Source organism: Prionailurus viverrinus, chromosome E2 (assembly GCF_022837055.1).
Source record: "Prionailurus viverrinus isolate Anna chromosome E2, UM_Priviv_1.0, whole genome shotgun sequence".
Classification (NCBI taxonomy): domain Eukaryota; kingdom Metazoa; phylum Chordata; class Mammalia; order Carnivora; family Felidae; genus Prionailurus; species Prionailurus viverrinus.
In genome coordinates this window covers 47,942,272-47,962,822 of record NC_062575.1, presented here as the reverse complement: position 1 = coordinate 47,962,822, position 20,551 = coordinate 47,942,272, and the positions used below count along the sequence as shown (strand labels likewise).

At 47.0% G+C, this 20,551-nt stretch overlaps 1 pseudogene; it reads right to left on the bottom strand.

Moving 5' to 3' along the window:
* Positions 1–16,314: 16,314 nt before the first annotated feature.
* On the bottom strand, positions 16,315–17,565 carry LOC125152572 (interferon lambda-4-like; annotated as a pseudogene).
* Positions 17,566–20,551: the final 2,986 nt, after the last annotated feature.

Below are 20,551 nucleotides of genomic sequence, written 5' to 3'. Positions count from 1 at the left end.
TTTGACTGTTAGAACGGAGACCACCTGCAGGACAGAGGGTTCTCTCCCACGTGAGACAAAGAGTGTTCCTGCTCCACGGGGTCGTCAGGGATGCGACGCCTTCCAGCCTCCTGCTCTGCCCGTCTCAGCACGTGGGTTCCATTCTACACGTCACCACTTGGCTCCCTGCGGCTACTGGATCCCAGGCCATATTCAAAGCAAAAATGACATGGGAGGAGTAAAGGGGATGAAGGTCACCTGCCAGCTGCCTATCCCCTTCAGGAAACTTTCCTGGAAGTCCCACCCACTGACTGGAGGGTTTTTGGTCTCAGCCATCCCAGCTTCAAGGAAGGCTGGCAAATACCTTCCATCTGCGTCGCCACCAGCAATGAAATCAGTGTTCTGTTACTAAACAAGCGAAGAATGGAGGCAGCCTGGGCCACTAGGCGGTCTTTGCCACACATCTATGGCTGGATGGTGAGGGTGCCAGTGTGGAGAATAGCAGAAATGGCACGTTGAGACGCACTTTCCGCTAAAATATCAGTTCTATGAAGGCAAAGATTAAAAAAATTTTTTTCAATGTTTTATTTATTTTTGAGAGAGACAGACCGTGAGCAGGGGAGGGGCAGAGAGAGATGGAGACGCAGAATCTGAAGCAGGCTCCGGGCTCTGAGCTGTCAGCACAGAGCCCGATGCGGGGCTTGAACCCGTGAATCGTGAGATCATGACCTGAGCTGAAGTCGGATGCTTAACTGACTGAGCCACCCAGCCCCTGAGAGCAAGGACCTTTGTGTTTGTTTCAGCACTGCTTACCCAGTGCCTAAGACAATGCCTGGCATATAGTAGGTACTCAATAACTTTTGGATGAATGTACCTCTAGCTACTTCAAGGGGCAGAGAAAAACTTATAATTGTTTGAAACTATGGCAGAAATTTTTAAGTTTGTTTGTTTTGAGAGAGACCGTAAGTGGGGGAGGGGCAGAGCGGGGGTGGGAGGGAGAGAGAGAATCCCAAGCAGGCTCCGTGCATGGTCAGCATGCAGAGCCTGATGTGGGGCTCAAACCCACGAAATTGCAAGAGCATGACCTGAGCCGAAATCAAGAGTTGGTTGCTCAACCGACTGAGCCATGCAGGTCCCCTGAAACATGGTAGACATTTTAAAAAGAAATACTTATTGATTTGCCTCCAATATTTTATTTTGAAAATTTTCACTCTTACCGAAAAGTAGTGATAGTAGCACAATGACATTCCTATGCCCTTCACCTAGATTTGCCAGTGTTAATATTTTGTCTCCCTTTCTCTCTGTCCCCCACTTGAAAGTAGGTATCACGATACCTTCTACCTAAATACTGTACCTCCTATGAATCTCCTCAAAAGAAGGACATTCTCTGACATGAATCACAATCCTCCAAAATGTTAACATTATGGGAACAGGATCAACACTATATTATTCAGTATGCATTCCATATGCAAATTTATCCAGTTATATCAATAATATCTTTGTTCTTTAAAAAAAGACATAGTTTCAAATCCAGGACCAATATAACCAAGGACCATGCATTGCATTTAGATGTCAATGACATGTCTCTTTCTGTCTCTTGATCTGGAGCATCTCCCCAGCCTTTTTGTTTTGTTTTATTCTCTTATGATATTGATGTTTTTGAAGAGTCCAAAGCTAGTTGTTGTATAGAATATTTTGGCTTGGATTTGTCTGATTGTTTTTTCATGATTTAAATTCAGGTTCAACGTTTCTGCCAAGATTGACTCAGAGATGACATTGTATCCTCAGTATGCCACATCATGAGGAACATGATTTCAGTTTGTCTCCTTTTTGATGATTGGGTTAAGGTGGAATCTGTCAGATTTCGCCCTTGTAAAGATTTCTTTCCTTCCTTCTAGTTTAAGAAGTCATCTGTGGGATGATACTGAAGACTGTGCGAATATCTTCCTCAACAACTTTTCACCCAAAGGTTGCAAATTGATTGATGATCCTCATTTGAATCAATTATTCCATTGGTATTCCCAAATGTCTTGAAGATTTTGAAATATCAATTACGGTTCTAGTATAAACAAAGGATTTTCACTGATAGAAAAAATTTCTGCTCTCTGGTGTTCTTTGACAGCGATGTAGAAATATATTTCTCTTGCTTTTTTTTTCTTGAAATAGTTTTGTAGCTAGATCCCCCCACAGTCTGAATTTATTTGTCTGTTTGTCTCTGTTTCCTTCCTTATTCCTATTTTCCCTCCCCTGACTCAGAAGTCCTTGGAAACGCTGGCCAAGAGTCCCTATATCCTAGTGTTTGGGGAAATCATTAAGCTTAAGTGGGTGATGAAGCTTTAGGGCTGCAGAAAAGTGAGGAGCAGGAGTGGGAGGAGGAGGAAGATGGGGAGGAGGAGGGGGAGGAGGAACAGGATAGCTAATATTTATTGAGCACTGATGATGTGGCAAGAATTATTCTAAGTGGTTTATATATATTAAATACTTATATTTTCAATAACCTTAGGAGCTAGGACTATTTTCTACCTATCCTTATTTCAAAGGAAAGTGAGGTACAGAGAAGTGAGATGATTTGATCAAAGTCACATATACCTAGTAAGTGGCAGAACTGGGACCTGGATCCAAGTGATCTCACACCAGGTTATCTTTCTGACTCTCTTCAACTTCAACAAAGAGACTGTGCAATGGGAAAGACTTTGAAGTGGCTAACAGATATCTTGTGAAAAGACCAATATTTTTATCAGTCAGGGTTCATTTGTAGGAGGAATAAACCACTCTAGCTATTATAAACAAAAGGGGCTTAATAGTAAGACTTAGGCACTTACTGTGACGGTTAATTTTATATGTCAGCTTGGCTGGGCCATGGTGCCCAGACATTTGGCCAAATGTGATTCTTGATGTTTCTGTGAGGGCGTTTTTGGATGAGATTAACATTTAAATCTGCAGACTTTGAGTAAAGCAGATTGTTCTTCATAACGTGGGTGGGCTTCATTCACTCAAAGGCCTGAATAGAACAAAAGACTGACCTCCCCTGAGCAAGAGAAAATTTTTCCAGCAGATACTTTTTGGACTTGAACTGCAACCTGGTCTCTTCCCAGGGTATCCAGTTTTCCAGTCCACCCTGCAGATTTTGGATTGGCCAGCTTCCATAATTATGTGAGCCAATTCCTTAAAATAAATCTCTCTCCATATATGATAGTTTATATTATATATTATATATATTAAATACCTCTATATCTATATCTATATATCTCCTATTGGTTCTGTTTCTCTGGAGAACCCTGACTAGCTCACTTATAAAATCAGTCAAAGGCTTGGAGGAGAAAGCTGTAGGCTTGGTCTCCAGGAATGACCCTCAAACAATGCCACAGAACTTGCCCACCAGGGAGCTGCTATTTCTCCCACAACCAGGGAATTCAGGAGACGACTGTGGGGCTGTTGAATTCAGTAGCAAATCGGGAGGATTCATTCATTCATTCATTCATTCATCTATAGTCTCAGCCCCAAGCTCATTTGTCTCTACCCTGCCCCATGATTATAGGGCTGAAAGCCTACAAACTACATTTTCCTGAACTCCTTTGCCATCTTCTGATTAAGGTCTGCCAATGAGAGGAGAAGGGAGCTTTCTTTCTGCTTTTAGATCAGATCACCTTCTTTCCAGTAGCAGTGTGTCACAGCTGAGGTTCCCAGAAAGAAGACCAGGGGAGGCTCTCAGGATTGATACCTGTAGAAGAAAGGGGAATGTCGCAGGATTCGGTAGGGGGAAGCAGAGCTTTAACGTATTCCCAACAAAGACCTCCCTGTACCCTGTGGGAGCTCTGGATGGCCCTTCAGAATTGTCTTGAGTTGGGGTGAGCGATCTGGTCTTTAAAACCCCACATTTATCAATCGTTGGATGCAGGCTGCCCCTGGAGGGAGGTGTGAATTTAGACAAAGCAGTTTTCTTCAACTCAGGCAATTCCCAAAGACAGCTGACAACTAAGCCCTTCCAGCACCTAGAGAACTAACTTCTTCATTCTTGAATCAGGATCTGGGCCATTTATCATAGCATCCACTACACAATGGACAGCTCGAGCTCCGGCTGGAAAACGACAGTATTCCCAGTACTAGTTGCTCTGTAGCCCCTAAAGTACACCAGTAGGCCAATGTGCCATGCACCCTGGATGGTCAAAGAACCAGCACCACGGAATGTAGCTTTGGTGATCAGAGAATCAGCTTCACAGTTCTCTATTCAGAGCCTGGACACCTGCTGCAGGGAACTCCCTTCAGAAGCAGAGCATGGGGCACCTGGGTGGCTCAGTCGGTTGAGCATCCTACTCTTAATTTTGGCTCAGGTCATGATCTCACGGTTCCTGAGTTTGAGCCCCACCGCAGGCTTGGTGCTGACAGCATGGAGCCTGTTGGGATTCTCAATCTCCCTCTCTTTGCCCCTCCTCTGTGCATGAACTCTCTCTCTCCCTCTCAAAATAAAAAAATAAACTTAAAAAAAAGAAGAAGAAGTTGAGCATGAGCTGCCATGGTGCCTTCCTGGAGGTTTGGAGTTTCCAGCACCAGCTCTTGATAGTCTGAGAGCCCCATCAAGTGGGGCTTTATCTCGAAGATCCTAGATTCTGGGAACACCATCTGTCTTCTTTGTTTCTTCAGTCCCAGAGGTGGTAGCTGATTTATTCCATTACTGATATTTGGGTTACTCTGATATTCCTTTTTTTGCTTATTTAGCCTTCCCAACACCTATGCAACCAAATCTCTGAATTTAAACGCTGTTACCCGAAATACCTAGAGTGGTTCTCTCTTCCTGACTGTACTCTGATGAGTAACATTGCCACAAGTAAAAGAAGAGGCAGAGTCATGAGTTTATCACCGGAACTGTTGACTTCAGGAACGTACCCTGTGATTGGCGCTCAGCGATTATAAAGTTGTGCCCCCGTTTCTTGACATCTGTGAATCTTGAAACCTGAGATGCTGCTGTAGAAGAAAATCAAAGCAGTGGACAGAAGGTTTACACTTCACTTCTCCCTTTCAAAGCTCTGTGAATGCACCTAGTTGGCAGAACCTCATCTGCATCCAGAACTAACAGAAAGGGAGTTAGGGAAATGTTTTTGGCATTCCAGCTTCTATAATATAGCATGAAGCAGTACAAGGAGGTTGGAAAGGATACTGCTTCACCAATTATCTCTCCTCATCCCATCAAATAAAAGGCTCCCCAAACTTTACCACAAGAAGTCATGGTGGGCTGGGGAGGCTGGGCGCCAGATTGCAGGGGTTGAGCAAAGGACTGGGGCAAATGTAGGAGACTGAGAGGCTGAGGTAAGTTTCAGCAAATCCAGGTTGCCCGGAAGGGGTAGCAGGTTGTTGGGTAGATGAGAAGACAGAGGAGGGACGCCCTGCCTTTTCTGATACTGGGAGGAAGGGTGGGTGTGGCAGTCCACCCTAGAGTTTCCTCCGAGAAAACAATCCACGTGTAGCCAGAATAAGTTAATGTTCACATCTCTCTCTCTCTTTTTAAATATTTTTATTTATTTATTTATTTTGAGAGAAAGAGAGAGGGATAGAGAGCAAGTGGGGGCAGGGGCAGAGAGAGAGAGGGAGAGAGAGAGAGAATCCCAAGCAGACTCTGCACTGTCAGCACAGAGCCTGACTTGGGGCTCAAACCCACGAACTGTGAGATCATGACCTGAGCTGAAACCAAGAGTTGGATGCTCAACCTACTGAGCCATCCAGGTGCCCCAAGTTGGTTACTTTTTAATTTTTTTCCTCCAATCATATTAAGAGCCTAATGGTGTTGGAAATTTTGAGAATTTGGAATAGTCACTCGATTCTGGACATCTGGTCAACCACAAATTACCTGACACTGAGTTAATGTCCTACACCTATCCTGGGCAATACTGACTGTATCACCTTGGGAATACCTTTGGCTGCAAGAAGCAGAATATCCCCAAATAAGGATTTCTTTTCCTCACATTAAAACCAATTTGGAAGAGATGACTGCTTTAGTTTAGTGGCTCAATGATGTCAAAACAGATTTTCTTGGCTTTTCTCTCATTAGTGGCAAAATGGCTGTCATAACTCCAGGCATAATTTTCACGTCTGAGGAAGGGAAAAGAGATAAGGGAAAATTAGTATCATACTTAATCGTGGAGGGCTATTTTTGCATAAGATTGGGAATAAAGCAGGGATGTCCAGTTTCACCATCTTATTTAGTATTTTGCTGAAGGTTCTAGTCAGTGCAGAAAGGCAGGAAAAAGAAAGATTAAGGCATACATATTGGAAGGGAAGAAATAAAATTGTCTTTACTCACAGACAGCATGATTGTCTACATTGAAAATCCCGAGGGATCTACAAAATAAAAACCACAAGCTATTAGAATTGAGAAGCTTAATAATGTCACAGGAAACAAGGTCATTATTCAAAAATCACCTGTAATTCTATATGCTACCAATGAACAATTAGATGATGAAAATTTGCCAGTGTTACATATAATAGCATCAAAAATATGAAGTACTTGGGAATAAATGTAACAAAATATGTACAAGATATGTGTGCAGAAAACTAATTAATGAGATAAATGAAAGAAATCAAAGAAAATAGAGAGCTGTATCATTTTTATGGGTTGGAAGACTCAAAACTGTTAAGCTGTCAATGCTTACTCCATTGACCTATATTTTATTTATTTGCTTATTTATTTTAAGTAGGCTTCACACCCAGCGTGGAGCCCAAAGCAGGGCTTGAGCCCATGATCCCGAGATCAAGACCTGAGTTGAGATCAAGAGTTGGACGCTTAACTGAGCCACCCAGGCACCTAGTGACCTATAGATTCCATGAAATCCCAATCAAAATCACAGGAGACTTTTTTTGTTTTTTTTTTTTTAATTTCAGAAAGTGACAGGTTGGGGCACCTGGGTGGCTCAGTTGGTTGAGCGTCCAACTCTCGATTTCGGGTTAGGTCATGATCTCACAGTTTGTGGGATTGAGCCCCAAGTTGGGCTCTACACTGAGTGTGGAGCCTGCTAAGGATTCTTTCTCCCTCCCTCTCTCTCTGCCCCCCGCCCCCGTGCTCTCTCTCTCAAAATAAATAAGTAAACATAAAAAAGAGAAATGGACAGGCAAATACCTAAATTTATATGGAAAAGAAAATAATTTTGAAAAGAAAAAAATTGGAAGACCCACATCATCTGATTTCTAGACTTACGATAAAGCTAGTGATGTCAAGACAATTGTGTAGTATTGGCGAAAGGTAGATACGGAGATCAAGGGACTAGAACAGAGTCCAGAAACTCACACACATATGGTCAATTGGTTTTTGCAAAAGGTGCTGAAATAACTGAGCATCTACATGCAAACAAATACCACCCCCCATGGCATACTTCACTCCATATGCAAAAACTAACTTAAAAGGAATCAGGGTTCAATGTAAATTTTAAGACTATGAAGCTTCTAAGAAGAAAAAAATGCTTGTGATTTTGGGTTAAGCAGGAATTTCTTAGATGGGACACAAAAAGCACAAACCATACAAGAAAATATTGAGAACTTGAACTTGATCAAAATTTAAAACTTTAAATTAAATTAAATTAAATTTTAAGTAGGCTCCACACCCAATGTGGGGCTTGAACTTATGACCCCGAGGTCAAGAGTCACATGCTCTACCAACTGAGTCTACCAGGCAACCCCCCAAATTGAAAACTTCTCTTGAAAGACACTGTTAAGAAAATAAAAAGACAAGGCACAGACTAGGAGAAAATATTTAAAAAACACATATCTTTATAAAATTCTCAAATCCAGAATACATGAAAAGCTCTAGCAACTCCATAATGTTTGGTAGGCGGAATATTTCTCCTCAACTGTCCAGGTCCTGATTCCTGGAGAGGCCAAGGTCAGTTTGAGCCAACCCAGGTTGTCTGGAAGATGAAGTAGGTCCTGAGAAGTTGCTGGGTGGATGAGAAAAACAAGTGACAGAAGTATGTTACATGGCCAAAGGGACTTTGTAGATGCCACTGAGGTTTCAAGCAACAAGACAGGAAAATGATCCTGAGTCATCTGAGTGAGCCCATTCTACTCACATGAACCCCCCTCCCTTTTTTAAAGGTATTTGATTTATTTTTATTTCAAATGTTTCATTTATTTGTGAGAGAGCACAAGCTGGGGAGGGACAGAGAGGGAAGGACAGAGGATCTGAAGCGGGCTCTGCACTGACAGCAGTAAGTCCAATGTGGGGCTTGAACTCAAGAACCTCGAGACTGTGATCTGAGCTGAAGTTGGACACTCAACCAACTGAGACACCCAGGTGCCCCTTCTCACATGAGCCCTTAAACACAGAGGACTTTCTGTGTCTGGAGTCAGAAAGATGTGCTGGAAGGAGAAGTCAGAGATTCAACTTGTTGAGGGGGGGTCCACCCAGGGTTACTGGAAGGGAAGGGAACACGTGGAAAGCAGGAGAAGGAATGCAGGCAGCCCCTGGAGCAAAGACTTGTTGCTGCCCCTGAATACCCAGTGAGAGGCAGAGACCCCAATCCTACAACTGTAAGTGGAATTCAGCCAACAACCTGGAGATTCTTCCCCAGAGCCTGCAGCGAGGAAGGTGGTCCTAACATCACCTGGAGTTTGGCTTTGTGAGACCCTAAGCCAAGGACCCAGATGAGATTTCTGATCCAAGATATGTGTTGTTTAAACTGCTAAATTTGTGGTCATTTATTAAGGAAGCAATAGAAAACAAACAAAATAATAGAAAAAGACTCCTAAATGGGGATTAACCTTGCAGGATGATCTGTGTGTGTCATCATCGGCCTGCAGAAGAAGGAACAGCCCAGTATGAGAGGTTTCTGGGGCCAGGGCGGGCCAACTTGGGACATGCCCTGGAAGTCTCATCTGACTTCCATCCCTGTGGTTCTGTCCTTTCCTTTTGTTTTAAATTTTTTGAACATTTATTTATTATTTTTCAGAGATTGAAAGAGACAGAGCATGAGCAGGGAAGGGGCAGAGAGAGAGGGAGACAGAATCCGAAGCAGGATCCAGGGGTTCGAACCCATGAACTGTGAGATCATGACCTGAGCCGAAGTCAGACGCTTAACCGACTGAGCCACCCAGGCGCCCCTGGTTCTGCCCTTTCCAGACTGTTCTATAAATGGAGTCATAGAGTATACATGACCCTTTTCTGACTTATTTCGGGAGGGGTTTTTAAACAAGGAAGGGCAGGAGGGAACAGTTACAACAGTGGCATGAGGAAACTTTAGGGGCTGATGGGTATGTTTACTATCTTGATTGTGGTGATGGCTTCACAGATGTAGTCATATGTCAAAATTGATCAAACTGCAAACTTGTTACAAACATATGCAGTTTATGGTGTATCAATTATACCCCAGTAAAGCTATACATTAAAAAGAGACAAGGTTAAGACATGAAAAGATAAGCCACAGATGGGGAGAAAATATTTGCCAATGATCTGATAAAATGGCCTTTAATCCAGAATATATTTTTTAAAACTTGCAACTCAATAATAAGACAACTCAGTAAAAATGGGCAAAAGTTTTGAACAGACACTTCCCCCAAAGAAAATATGTGGGGTGCAAATAAGAATATGAAACCCTGTTCATCAGCATTAGTCATGAAACACAAATTAAAATCATAATGAGGGGCACCTGGGTGGCTCAGTCTATTAAGCCTCTCACTCTTGATTTCAGCTCAGGTCATGATCTCAATGTTCGTGGGATCAAGCCCCATTTGATCTGTCTCCCTCTCTCTCTGCCCCTCCCTCCCCTCATGCATGTGCATGCACTCTCTCTCTTTCTCTAAATAAGTAAACATTTAAAAAGCAAACAAAAAACCCACAATGAGTTACCATTACTCTCCCACTTGATTGACTAAAACCAGAAAGACTGAAAATATCAAGTGCTGGAGAGTTTCAGATCAACTGAACTTGGTGAGGTCTGGACCTGGGTTCTCTTGGTCATTACAGTGTCCCATTTTCCCCCAGTTCAGGGTCTAGCACAGAGTAGGTACTCAGTAGATGTTTACTGACTAAATGGAGAAAGTACTTTAAAAGGACATATTTGTTTTTTTAATTTTTTTTAACGTTTATTTATTCTTGAGAGAGATAGAAACAGAGTGTGAGTGGGGGAGGGACAGAGAGAGAGAGAGGAAGACACAGAATCCGAAGCAGGCTCCAGGCTCTGAGCTGTCAGCACAGAGCCCAACGCAGGGCTCAAACTCACGGACTGCGAGATCATGACCTGAGCCGAAGTCAGACGCTTAACCAACAGAGCCACCCAGGTGCCCCTAAGAGGACATATTTTTTAAGTAAGTTCTATGCCCAATGTGGGGCTAGAACCCACAACCCTGAGATCAAGAGTCACATTTTTTTTTTAAAGAGTTGCATGTTCTACTAAGCTTGCCAGGTGCCCCAAGAGGACATTTCTTGATGATGACTAAGAGTCCCAATGCAATTGGATGCCCTCTTCTAGGGGATCCCCCAAGGTAATGTCCCAGCTCAGGGGTGATGACTTCATAATAGTTGTTGGTTCATTCCTTCATTCATTAATCATATGTTCCAGATAGCTATAGAGTCAAGGCCTTGGCCCTTGATACTAGAATCCAAAGTGGCCCACTGTCCCAGCCTTCTGAGGGCTCAGAGGCCACATTACCAAAGAGCTCACAAAAACTTGGTAAGTGTCATGTGCAAAGTGTGTAAGAAGAAAAGTAAAGAATGACTTACTAGTGGGTCCAGTGAAGGCTTCTCAGAGGAAGAGGTGATCTAGTTAGATCTTTTTTTTTTAATGTTTGTTTATTTATTTATTTACTTACTTATTTATTTTTAGAAAGAGCAAGAATGAGTGGGGGAGGGAGACCTGGAGGGAAAGGGAGAGAGAGAGAATCCCAAGCAGGGTCTGAGCCACCATCACAGAGCCCAATTCGGGGCTTGAACCCATGAGCGGTGAGATCATGACCTGAGCCGAAATCAAGAGTCAGATGCTGAACCGATGGAGCCACCCAGGCACCCTGATATAGTTAGACCTTAATGGATGAAAAGGGGAATCCAAAGCTCCACAAGGACAAGGTCTATCAACACTGTCTTCAGTGACCAGCAAATGCAAACTGCTAAATATTTACATAAAAGAACTGTGCTCTTCTAGAAGGCCCTTCTCTTTCCAGACAGAAAGTTTGCCTGTATCAGGTCACCAGACTGCAAATAACTGAAAACCCTGTTTCATGGGCTTAAGCATTAAGGACAATGTATTTTGTCACAATTAAGGAGTCTAAATGTAGGTGGCTGGGGGTGGGGGTGGGGGGTGGATAGTGCATTTTAGAAGGTCAAGGAAGTATGGAGGGAGGAGGTGGGGGGGATGGGTGACATAGATAAAGGGGATTAAGAGTACACTTATCTTGATGAACACTGAGAAATGTATAGCATTGTTGAATCACTACGTTGTACACTTGAAACTAATATAATGCTGTATGTTAATTATGCTTGAATTTAAAAATAATAAAAAAATTTAAAGTTTACTTATTTATTTGGGAGGGAAGGGGCAGAGAGAGAGGGAGATAGAGAATGTGAAGCAGGCTCTGTGCTCTCATTGCAGAGCCTGATGCGGGGCTTGATCTCATGAACGATGAGATCATGACCTGAGACGAAACCAAGGGTTAGACACTCAACCAAATGAGACACCCAGATGCTCCCAAAATAATAAATTAAAAAAAATTTTTTTAATGTTTATCTATTTTTGAGAGAGATGGAGACAGAGCATGAGCAGGGGAGGGACAGAGAGAGGTAGACAGAATCCGAAGCAGCTCCAGGCTCTGAGCTTCAGCACAGAGCCCAAAGTGGGGCTCAAACCCATGAACTGTGAGATCTTGACCTGAGCCGAAGTTGGATGCTCAACTGACTGAGCCACCTATGTGCCCCTAAATTTTTAAAAAAGAAGTATGTAGGGGCTCCTGGGTGGCTCAGTTGGTTAAGTGACTGACTCTTGGTTTTGGCTCAGGTCATGATCTCACAGTTTCATGAGTTCAAGCCCTGTGTTGGGGTCTGCGCTGGCAGTGCAAAGCCTGCTTGGGATTCTCTCTCTCCCTCTCTCTCTCCTTCTCTCTCTGCCCCTCCCCAGCTTGCACTGTCTCTGTTTCTGTCAAAATAAATAAATAACTTAAAAAAAGGAAGTATGGAGGACTTAGATTCCTTCCATCTTTCTGATCTGCTTTTTTTTTAAAGGGAATTAGCTTGTTCTCAGACCCTCATGGTCTCAAGATGGCTGCTGAAGTTCCAGGCATCTTATAGAGACACAGAGACATTCAGGGTAAGAAGGGGAAGAAGGGATCTCCTTGTGTTTCCTGGTAATTGCTGGGAAACCTGTCTTGGATGTGGTAGGTTGGTGCTGAACATCCATTTCAACTTCCCTCTTGTATGCCTTGATGCTTGCAGAGGCTAGAAGGTTTAAAAACTACATTTCCCAGACACCCCTGCAGCCAGGGTCTGCCTTCTTCCATTTGAGTTTGTCCAGTCAGATGCCCTCATACAGGATCTGAATGGTGGACATGAGCTAGAAACCACTCACCTGCTGGCTCCGCCATCATGAAAGGCTATGCGGTTCTGTGGTGGTCTTTCTAATCACAGGCATTTCCTGATGGCAGCTGTCCCACTGGGACAGATTTCTGGTTGTGCTGTCTTCCTGAACATGCCAGTGGAAGCCAATTCCCAATGAAGCAGTCCAGGTCCTGATCATAGAAAAGAAGCGGGCCCTTGAGAAGCCCAATCTATGGTTTGGCTCTTGAAGGGGTACCAGAATGGTCCATACAGAATCTATTTGTTCAACCTTCCTGACATTTCTGTCAGCCGTTTAACATCCTGTAATAAAACCCTTTTTGCAAAAATTAACGAGACTAGGTTCTAGTCTCTATAATAAATGCTGTGAATTTGCTATGGCTACCGTAACAAATTACCACAGACTTTGTGGTGTCAGACAGAAATTCAATCTCTCACAGTTCTGGAAACCAGAAGCTCGAAATCAGTATCACTGGGCCAAAATCAAGGTATCAGTAGGGCCATGCTCCCTCTGGAGGCTCTAGGGGAAAATCTTCCTTGCCTCTTCCAGCTTCTGGTGGCTGCCAGTCTCCTTGGCTTGTGGCCACATCCCTTGATTCCAACCTCTGCCTCTGTGGTCACATTGCTTCTTCCTCTTTTTTTTTTTTTTAAGATTTTTAAAAAACTAATCTCTACACCCAATATGGGGCTCAAACTCACAACCCTGAGACCAAGAGTCGCACGCCCTACCCACTGAGCCAGCCAGGCACCCTGCCTCCTCCCCTTTCGTGTGTGTAATCTCCCACTGTCTTGCTCTTCTCAGACACTTGCCATGGCATTTGGCGCCTCCCCCCCCCCCATCATCTGGGATAGTCTCACCTCACATCTTCCTTAATTCAATCACATTTGCAGAGACCATTTTTCTCCCCAGATAAGGTCACATTTACAGGTTCCTGGGATTAGTTTTAGGGTGTGGATATCTTTTGGAGAACCATTTTTCAGCCTGCCACATGAAACAATACAAGCACCTGTCTCCCCTCAAGCCACATCGCCCTCATTATCTGCCAGAATGGGATCACCACGCAACATGTTCCCTCTCATCTAGATTCACTGTCTGCTCTGTTCTAGGTCTCGGAATCTGGATTACCTCAACTGTAACCTAGTCGCTTGCCTCCTGTCTTCCAGCAGGGTTTAGCCCATGGAAGGTGTCAGTAGAGAGTTGTGGGGGCAAGGGAGAGCAGTTGGGTGTTTACTCCCCTGTCCACATCCCTGCTGGGCTGTGTACTGGCAGAAGTAGGTTTCCAGATTCTCTGTCAAGGGACTGATAATCACTCCCTCCCATGTCCTTTCTGATTTAGGAATGGTAATAGCTTCTGGCCATTGGCTGGGCCTGGGATATTTCTCTTTGTTGGTTTCCTTTAACCATGAACATCGCTGCTTAAATAAATGTCTCATTCAACCATGACACTGGTGTGCTGCAGAGAACCTGGTTGATATACATAAGCACATAGTCATGCCTATGCTAATCCCTAGAGGAATGGGAATCCCATGATTGGTTTTAGGTCAATCAAGATTCACCCAAGAATAACATGGGGGAGGAAATCTGCCAAAAAGACATGAGAAATTTGTGGGGGGCTGGGAACAGCTATGTCTCCTTTATCCATTTTACAGATAAGACCCTAGGATAATACTTCCTCTCTTGTTTGACAGTTTACATGTTAAAGCTTTTTAAAAAGTAACGTTAAATTGACTTGATGTTGAGTCCTTACTTTGTGCCAGGGACTATGCCTTAGCAGTTGATATGATTGGATGCTTTTAATTCCCACAACCACCTGTTGAGGAAAGATATCATAACTCTTTTATCAACTGGAAATGATGAAGAGTTGAAGTAATCTGCCCAAGATCACGCGGTAACTAAGTAAGCGGAGTTGAGATTCTAGGATCTCTCTGACTTCGGAGTTCACGTTTTTAACCACTACAACCATTCTGTCTCCTTTATCATGCTGGAGATATTTCCACCTCTCGGGTCAGGTGCTAATTGCTTTGTATATATTATTTCGAATCCACAAAAGTTATGAGTACATATCACCATCTTCCCTGCCCTGCTGAGGTCTAACTCACCATCATATCCCCCCTAGACTCCCTCAACCACTCTTAGGCAAGCCAGTCCCCTCTCCTTTGATGAGGACAGAACTTTTAGAAACATACATTGGAGCAGTGGCTTCCTGGCTTAAAACGCTGCAAGGCCTCCCTCTGACTCCTCCCGGAAATCCAAGCCCTTCAAAGACTCACAGACACCATAAGACCTGGCCCTTGTCCAACCTGTCTAACCTCACTCCCAGCCCCCCTTCTTTTTTTTTTTTTAAATTTTTTTTTTCAACGTTTATTTATTTTTTTTGGGACAGAGAGAGACAGAGCATGAATGGGGGAGGGGCAGAGAGAGAGGGAGACACAGAATCGGAAACAGGCTCCAGGCTCTGAGCCATCAGCCCAGAGCCTGACGCGGGGCTCGAACTCACGGATGGCGAGATCGTGACCTGGCTGAAGTCGGACCCTTAACCCACTGCGCCACCCAGGCGCCCCCCAGCCGCCCTTCTGTGGAGCTCTGGACTCCAGCACATTGGCCTCCTCTCTGCTGCTCAAACTTTTAGGATCAGCTCCTTCGGCAGTCTGAAGCTCCTTGAGAACATGGCTGTGGTTCTATATCCCCAATACCTAGTAAATAACTAGCAACCAACAAATACCATCCGTGTAGAACGAATGGATGATGGAATGGATGGATGGATGACAAATGAACCTCTCAAAGGGATATACCACCAGGTCATTTTCAGATGAGGCTATCTAAAACCCCAGGGGCGCCTGGGTGGCTCAGCGGGTTAAGCGACGGACTTCGGCTCAGATCACGATCTCACGGTTGGTGGGTTCCAGCCCTGCATCCGGCTCTCTGCTGTCAGCACAGAGCCTGTTTTGGATCCTCTGTTCCCCCCACCCCCTCCTTCCACCCCACCTATCTCTGCCCCCCCCACTCTCTCTCTCTCTCTCCCTCAAAAATAAACATTAAGAAAAAAAAAACACCTAAAAGCCAGAAAAGGCTAGTATATTACTAAAAGTCATTGGGCAAATACACGTCCCATCTGGGTATCAAATCCAGGTCTGAGTCCAAAGTCTGGTTTCCTCTGCTTCACACTATCTCCAAATGATTGCTTGCACTAGTAAGTGTAACACCATTTAATAAGTGAAAATGAACAGCAGGAGAAACTGAATAACCACCACAGGCACACAGCGCATACAAGCAGGACACATGAATAGGAGGATCCAAAAATATCACAATACCTGGGAGCTCTGACATCTGCGATCCCCAAATCCCTCAAGAAATGAGACCAGCTCCGGTGGGGGAGATACAAGGCGCAGATTCATAGAATCTCAGAGGAGACGTTGAAGGTTCAAGTCAGAGGCCCCGCCCTGTTCCGGTCAGAGTAACCCAGGCAATGACAAAAGTAAGTCTGCCTCTAGGTGCTGGGGGGGGGGGGGGGGGGCAGTGCCCAAAGTCGCCCAAGGTTTGAAGTTTCTTCTTCAACAAACTTGGAAGATTATAGAGCAATGCGTCCCACGGAAATATCGGTGCATCCCGGGGGAACTCGTTCTGGCCTTGGGAAAAGCACCCGCACCTCTGGCACCCAGTGCGGGTGGGTCGAGGTCCCGCCAACCGAGGCTGAGGATCTTCCGAGCTGGCTGAGAGACCCGCCTGCTGCAAAGGACCCCCCAGAGGGCGGGGCCCGAAGCCTCCCGCCCGCAGAGCTTCGGGTCCCAGGCCCCGCCGAGCCCAGGCCGGATCACAGACAAGGCCCTGAGTCTGCCACCAGCCTCAGGTCCCACGTGAGCAGGCGCAGGAGGTTGAAGATGACGCTGGCTTCGTGGCACCCAGGCGAGTCCTGGAACCCGGGAAGGAGGCGGAGGCGGGCTGAGCCAGGAGTCCGAGCTCCCATCCCGTCTCGCCTCGCACGGCTCCCTCCCTGCAGACTCACCGCCTCCCCGCCCGCGGCACTCGCAGCTCTGCGTGTTTGGGGACGCGTCCTCGGTGGCCTGAGGGACTTCCTCCAGGAGCCTGGCCGGACCAGCTCGAGCTGCAAGGGGAACAGGAGGGACGTGAAGACGGCGAAGAACCCAGGGTCCCTGGGACTCTGCCCGTGAGTGACTCTCCCACCGCAGACCAAAGCCCGGATAAAGGGACACCGAGACGACGCGAATCGTGTCTGGGCCGGCTTTTCGGTTCGGGGGACAGATTGGCCTCGCAGGGAGGCCCGGGGGCGCAGAGCGAGCCGGAGGGGCCGGGGGCGCGGGCGGTACTCACGCAGGCCCCCACGTCCCGCCTTGCGGCCGCTAGCAGCTCCAGGGTCGCGCAGGTGCCCGGGAAATTCGGGGATCGGGCGCCCCCGACGGCTCGCCCGCCTCACCCAGGGACGCGGAGGGTCCCTCCTTGGGCGAAAGGAGCAGTTGCGCGGCCTCCAGCTCAGGGTCTCCTCCTCCTGTGGGACAAGGGCCGGGGTGAGGCTGAGCCTCCTCGCTGCGCTCCCCAAGCGCTGGGAAGGCGGGGATTCCTACACGTGGGACGCTCCCGGCCGGGGACGGTTGTGCGGATGGTGCACTGAACCCCGTAGCTCTCGGAAGGCCTGGACGGTGGGCCGAAGGCACCCCGCGGTCGCCTTGCGAAGCCCGGCGCCCCGACGTGGAACCGAGTCGGCCTGCAGGGGGCGCCCTTTGGGGCCTAGGCACAGAGGCAGAGCGTGTGCTGCCCGCAGGGGCGCCCCGCAAGACGCCGCGGTCTGAATTCTGCCCTGAGATCCGAGGCGCGCCTGCTGGGCGCTGGGACGCAGGGGGCCCTCGGGGACGGGTGGAGAGGTCGGGGCGTCACTCACGTAGCGGTCCCTCAGCGCCTTGACCGCCGCCACCGCCCTGGGCTCCAGCGAGCGGTAGTGTGACAGCAGGCAGCGCCGGGGTGTCGTCACGCCAGGGTCCGCCGCCTCGCCCGCCGTCACCAAGACCCACAGCCCCACGGCCACCGCGGCTGCGCCTCTCGGCCCCATCTCTGCTCCTGCGCAAGGCGAGGCGCCAAGAGTCCAAGCCCCTGCCTCTGCTTGGCGTGGCGCCGGGACCGATGCTCAGGGCGCGGGCCCGAGACACGCCGCGAGCCCGCAGCCCCCTGGTGCCGTCGGCCCGTCTCCGCTCGCCGCTCACCTGCACGCTGTCCTCGGTGCCCCCTCGTGCTGCTGCAGCGCCCGCCTTCCGCTGTCCCCAGGCTGGAGCCCACCTTCGACAGCGGCGCCTGCAGGGTCCATGCGGCTTTTATGTGCGGGGCTGGGAGACGGTGAGCAACCGGACTTCCCCGTCCCGAGCCGGCTAAGCTTTCCGAACGTCAGCGCTGGGGCGCCTGCCCGGGGCTGAGGACTTTACCCGCCTGCGGGCCGGTGCCAGCCGTGGCTCGGCCCCACGATCTGCCACCAGTTCTGGTCTCTGTCCCGCCTGAATCCTCTCCTCTCGTCATCAGCCTGGGTGTCCTTATCTCCATTCTAGTATACTAAGCGGCCTTTATATGGCGCTTACTGTGTACTAGACCCTGTTCTAAGTCATCGCTATGCAGGTGTCACATTTAATGCTCCAATGGGTCTGCAAGGGCTGTCCTACTATTGCCTCCATTTTGTAGATGGGAAAACTGAGGCACAGGAAAGTGAAGGAACTTTCCCAAGATGCACAGTAAGTGGACAGAGGCTGGATTTGAACCTACCCAGAGTCCAGCCCCAGGGCTTTCTCTCTAAGCCATAATTGCTGTCCCCCCCCCCACTGCCCCCCCAGTATCTGATTCAGTCCCCTCCTGTCTCTGTCTCTCCATCTCTGTTCATCTCATTCCATTTCTCTTCCCCCCCACCCCCCCACCCCCCCCACCCCCCCACCCCCCCCCACCCCCCCCACCCCCCCCACCCCCCCCACCCCCCCCACCCCGTCTGGAGAGGCCTCCCTTGTCTCTCCTTCCTGTCTGTGTCTCTGACTTCGTCTAACTCCATATGCCTCTGATTCCTTTTGCTGACAAACATCCAGCCTAGGATTTCGCTGTCTGTCTCAATCTCCTTATTTTAGTTTAAAATCTACTACTTTGTTTTCTGATAAAATTAGCAATGCAGATTCATGGGAGAAAGCTTGGAAAATACAGAAGTGCACAAAGGAGAAAAAAATTCCCGCCTCTAACTTCACTACCTACCTCTCCCCCTCAGCCGGGCTCTGGAACCGTGTTTCCAGTGGGTGAAAAGTGTATGCCTATTTGTTTGCGCATATGTTTTCGGATTCCCAAAGTAACACATTCAAAGATTCGATCACTACAAACACATACGACTTGGAGAATTAAAGGAAGTCTTTAATCCCACTTCTTGGAGGTAATTCTTTTTATCAATTAGTAGCAATTCTGTGAAGGGCTCTCTCTCCTTCCTTTCCCCCCTCCTTTTTTTTTTTTTCTTCTTTCTTTCTAGGAGTAATTTCTCCTAAATTGAAACCAGGCTGTGTACAGTTTGGTAGCCTGCTTTTTATGTCTTACGAGTATCTGTCATTTGCATTTCTCTGCATCTTTAATTATACTGTATCAGGGCCCCAGCAGGAAACAGATGGCCCAATCAATTTAGGATAATTTGAGGTGGGCTTAATACCAGGAGTATCTACAAAGGGTTTGGGGAGTGAAAGTAAAGGGCTAAGGGTAGTGAAGGTCCTTGGGGCCCTGGATGGAGGAGACATCTGTCATCCTTAGCCCCGAAGGGACGAAGGGACGAAGGGACAAGACGGGGGAGAGGAGGGAGTGGTTACCTGGCCTGGGAAGGAGAATCTTGTTCACAGGATGGACAGATAGACAAATCGTAGTGGCCCTGCAGGGAGGAAGCCTGGGGATAAAATATACTCTCACCTCTCAGAGGATGAATACTCTCCTTTCCTTGCCCTGGCCTTACTGCGAGGCTTCCAATTGGCTGAACCCAACTGAGGCCAAAGGTCAGCCTCCTGGGGTCTGGCACAGGTTGGAAAGGTGGGAAGAGTGAGGCTGGAGTGGCAATGGAAAACATCCCACACAGACCACTATTCAGGCTTCCAGTCTAAGGGGATCATTTAAGAACCGATCCCCTCTTGGTGGGCACTGATGCTATTTCCAGGTTTTGTTAAAGCTGTGGTTCTCAAGGCTGGTGGAGAAGGGAGGGAGCAATTTTTTCATCCTCTTCCCAGCTGAAGTTTTCAAGTTGACTAAAGATGAGCTCATCAATTTTTTTCTCTCATGGGTTGTGCTTGCCGAGTACCTAGAAAGTCATCACCAAATCCAAGGTCCCCTAGATTTTCTCCTGTGCGGTGTCCTGGGAGTTTCATAGTTTTACACTTTATTATTTAGCTCTATGGCACGTATTGAGTTAACTTTGTGAAACACATAAGGTCTGTGTGTAGATCCGTGTTTTTTTTTTTTTTTGCATGCGACGTCCACTTGTTTCAATACCCCGTGTTGAAAAGACTCTCTTGTCTCCATTGATTTGCCTTTGAGTATTTCTCAAAGATCATCACTGTATTTGTGTGGGTCCATTCCTGGGCTCTCCACTCTGTTCCACTGATTTGCCCAGCCCTTCACCAACACCACACTGTCTTCATTACTGCAGCTCTATAGGGAGCCTTGAGGTCAGGAAGTGTCAGTCTTCCCACTCTGTTCTTTTCCTTTAACGTTGCGTTAGCTGTTCTGGGTCTTCTGAATCTCTGTATGGATTTTCAGTTTGTCAATATCCACAAATGACTTGCTGTGATTTTTGTTTGGATTGTGTTGAAGCTACAGATTAATTTGGGAAGAGCTGACATCTTGGCAATATCGAGTCTTCTTATCCATGTACATGGAATATCTCTGTAGATCTCCTCCGATTTCTTTCATTAGAGTTCTGTGGTTTTCCTCACCTAGATTTTGTTCATATTTCACTAAGATGTGTAGCTAAGGGGTGCCTGGGTGACTCAATCAGTTAAGTGTCTGACTGTTGATCGTGGCTCAGGTCATGATCTCACGGTTTG